Consider the following 4,172-nt stretch of genomic DNA (forward strand, 5'->3'; position numbering starts at 1 on the left):
AGGGAATGGGGTTTTTTTGTCAGTCCATAAGAGTTCATGAGATTTCATCTCTGCCTCTCCTTCTTCCTCACACTTTTCCTCTCCTTCAGCATGGGTCCTTCTCAAAGGCTGCATTTCCTTCAGGAAAAAAATATCCTCCAGCATGGGCTCTCCACAGGTCACAGGTCCTTTAGGGCATATCCACTTGCTCTGACATTAAGTTCTTCAGGAGCTGTAGGGAATTCTGCTCCAGCACCTGGCATATCAATACCTCCTCTCACACTGATGTCTGCAGGGCTGTTGCTCACACTTTTTTCTTCACTTCTCAATGCCTGTGTGCCATTTTCTACCCTTTCTTAAACTTGTTTACCCTGAGAAGCCACCAGCTTGGCTGCTGAGCTCAGCCATGCCCTGCATTATGTTGGCTGGAGCTGCCTGTTTCTGGCTCAGGACAGCCCTGGCCTCTCCTCTCAGAGGCTGCCCTTGTAGCCCCACCACTACCAACACCTGGACACTACATCAATACAGTTATTAAATTTTACCGGGAACCTCTGTCAAAACAGATGTTTGTATGTAAAGCACAGTGTACTTTGACATTAATAAAATGTTAACCCAAGCCATCTAAAAGCACTTTACACTTTAATATTTTTTTATTATTTCTGCAAAACTAACACTCTTTAAGAACTATATACTAAGTAATCTATTTTTACACGCATTCAATTCCCCATCAATATCCGCAAATGAATGAAATTCTACTTAATGCCTTTAATGATGGGAAAACTTTAAATGGATTTGGAGTTTCAGTTGAATAAGCTTACAAACTAAAAATACTTCTGAAAACTGTTGAAACCTACTCAGTCTAAGTGCACTGTGACAACTAAATAAGAACTGAATGTTACTATTTTAATATGAACACACTGAAAAGCTCTTTCTAGTCCAAGACAAAAACAAGGTCATAAAATAATCCTCCTTGACCATGGATTATCACACCTGCCCAAGCAGATATTTTCAATTTAAAGAAATGATGAGTTTTTAATTGTGTTAAGTGTTCAAGTACTCTATGTTACACAATTTGTACCCCACACAGTTAGATAGCCTTAAAAAATGTTATTCCCTGAAATAACAGTGGTAAAGTTCTTTTATACCCTTGGCTAAGTAGCTCCCGACAGAGGATAAAGATTACTAACCTTGCTCAGATATGTATCCCACGTAGTCTTGTATCATCAGACAATCCCAAACCCCTGACACCAATGGGAAAATCTGGAAAAAGACAGACTTACACTCAGTGAGGGAGGATCAGATTAGGGTCTATTTAAGGAAACTGAACATATATAAATCTGTGGGACCCGCAAGTGCTGAGGGAGTTGGCTGATGTCACTATGAGGACACTCTCAATTATCTTTGAAAGGTCATGGCAATCAGAGGAAACCCCTGAGGACTAAAAGAAAACAAATATCACTTCTATCATTGAGAAGGGTAAGAAGGAGGATTCTTCTTCTTACCTTCTTACCTTCTGAGGGAGGTACAGTCAGCCTCAGCTCTCTTGACACATGATGGAGCAATTAATCATTAAAACCATATCTAAACACATGAAGGACAAGAACTGGCTGGGAGGAGTCAGCATGGTTTTACAAAGGGGCAATAATTTCTGGCCAACCTGATAGTCTTCTATGAGAAACTGGATGGCTTAGTGGATGAGAGAACAGCAGATGTTTCTTGTCTTGACATTAATACATCCTTTGTCAGTATGTCCCAGTAACAGACTCATAGAAAAACTGATGAAGTATGGACTAGGTAAGTGGACAGTGAGGTAGATAGACATTAAGTTTGAGCACTGGTTTCAGAAGGCTATAATAAGCAGATGAAGACCACAGGGAATCCAGTCACTAGTGCTCTACCCAGGGCTTGATACTGGGGTCAGTACTTTTTGAGATCTTTGTTAATGACCTGAGTGGAAGAACAAAATAAACCCTCATCAAGTACACAAATGAGATGCAAAACTAGAAGAAGTGGTTGGTCCAACATATGGTCATCGAAACTGTTGGCATTCATGTGGACTTGGAGAAATAGACAGAGAGGAATTTAATGAAGTTCAGCAAAAGGAAAAGCCAAGTCCTATCGCTGAGGAGGAATAATGCCATGTCAACTTGATGGAAAGCAACTCTGCAGAAAAAACATGGGGGTTCCTGAAGAAAAAGAAGTTGAACAACAAGGGAAGTCTGAGGAGGTATATTCTCAGTGAATACAGGAGGCAGTAAAGAAGACAGTGTTGATCACTCAGAAGACAAGAGGCAATGGGCACAAACAGAAATATAGTAAAACCCACTGAAAAGTAAGAAAAAATATTTTACTTTGGAGGCTATCAGATACTGGAACAGGTTGCTCAGAGAAGTTGTGGAGTCTTCATTCCTGGAGATATTCAAAACTGGAATAGACACAGCTCTTAAGCTTCTCAAACTGACCTTGTTCTGAGCATGTGCTTAGACTAGACAATCATGAGAAGCATCTTCCTACCTGCAGAAGCCATTCTTTGTTTTGTTCATGTACCTGTTCCATCACACCTTTATCAGAGATGCTATCTTTACAAGAGGCGGGACTAGAAATTTTTTGTAGAGGTATGACATGCCTGACTTAATACTCAAATTTGTCTGGGACCTCATGATACAACAACAAATTAAAAGATGATAACATTAATGTTAACATTAGGTAACATTTGAAGTAATACTACTGTGCTTTCCTTCTTTCCTACCACAAAATATATACTTTGTACCATCTTTAATATCTCTAATTTAATCACATATTACTGTGTTCTTTTCAGAAATGTAGACTACTTAATGATCCAAGCCACAATGGAAAATTTGAAAACATACTTTTGAAATGAATCTGTATTTTCACTTCCAACTAATTTGGTTGTATATGTGAAAATACAGCTCTGAACACAATCCTGTGTACTGTTCTTTTGCAAAATACTAAGCACATTTTTGGCATTTGGATAACAATAAAACCAACCATGGTGACAAATTGTGAGAGTCTGTGCCAGCTCCCTAGATATATACTGGGTGTAAATTATAACCATGCTTCAAGGGCACTACATTGATTTATATGAACTATTTAAGTGCTTATGTCATATTACATCTTCAGTATGGCAAATTTTATGTTACAGTGCAAAGATCCAGAGAAAGTGTACTAAAATACACTTTCTTCAGATGAACTTGCACAGCATGAGAGGATTTCTTGAAGGCTCTCCTTATCGGTTAGATGATCAGACCCTAAGTTATGTTGCTATTTGCATTCTGATTGTGAAGTGCTTGCATTTATTTAGTAGTTTATTATAGCAATGGGGTACTATATGAGTAAGTTCATAGCCTGACTCATTCCTTTGAGTCTAGTTCATGTGGAAGCACAGAGAATAACTCCTGTTTGACTCTTTACAACCTATCCTACAAGCCACTCTCACTCCTAGCTCCTGAGCCTGATTGTTAGATCTAGTACTGGGTTTTGTGGAAGAGCAAAAAATGTAGAGCTAGAAGGAAAAAAATCATATTCTTACTTCTTTTGCTTGCCTTTTTTTTTTTTTTTTAAATGATATTTCTCATTTTTTGCAAGAATAAGTTGGGAAAAGTATCCATGTGGTGGATACTAAGGTACATACAAGAGCTTACAGATGAAGACGTAAATGGAAACATGGAAGCATGGACCTATAGCATTAATATTTGGCAAGGCAGCTTACATTTTATATATTATTTCAAGTTGTTTCTCATCGCTGATAAAATTTAAAATTTGATGTAAATCATATATATGTATATATATTTAATGATGTAACTAATTTTACTTACTTCAGCTTTAAAAAATTAAATGGAAATATTGTAAATTTTCATATCCTGTAATTTTTACACTATGAGAGAAGGAATGTGAAATAAGTATTCAAGGAAAAATTATTTTGGTACAATTAACACCAGAAAAACTCTAACTAACAACAGAGGCACAACCCACAGAAAAATACCATAGTTTATATCCAAGGTCATGTCATAAATTTTAGACAAAATTATTTCAGTGTAGTCCTTTTATTTTCTGCAGCTGGAAACCTGAAGAATATGGTTTAGGCTGATCTCTTTTTACTATTATTTCAAGATAACTTGATAATATTCCTCTTTTTTTTTTTTTTTTTTTTTTGGTACTCTGTAATTTATTTT

Source organism: Eurypyga helias, unplaced genomic scaffold (genome assembly GCF_000690775.1).
Source record: "Eurypyga helias isolate BGI_N326 unplaced genomic scaffold, ASM69077v1 scaffold870, whole genome shotgun sequence".
Taxonomy (NCBI): Eukaryota; Metazoa; Chordata; class Aves; order Eurypygiformes; family Eurypygidae; genus Eurypyga; species Eurypyga helias.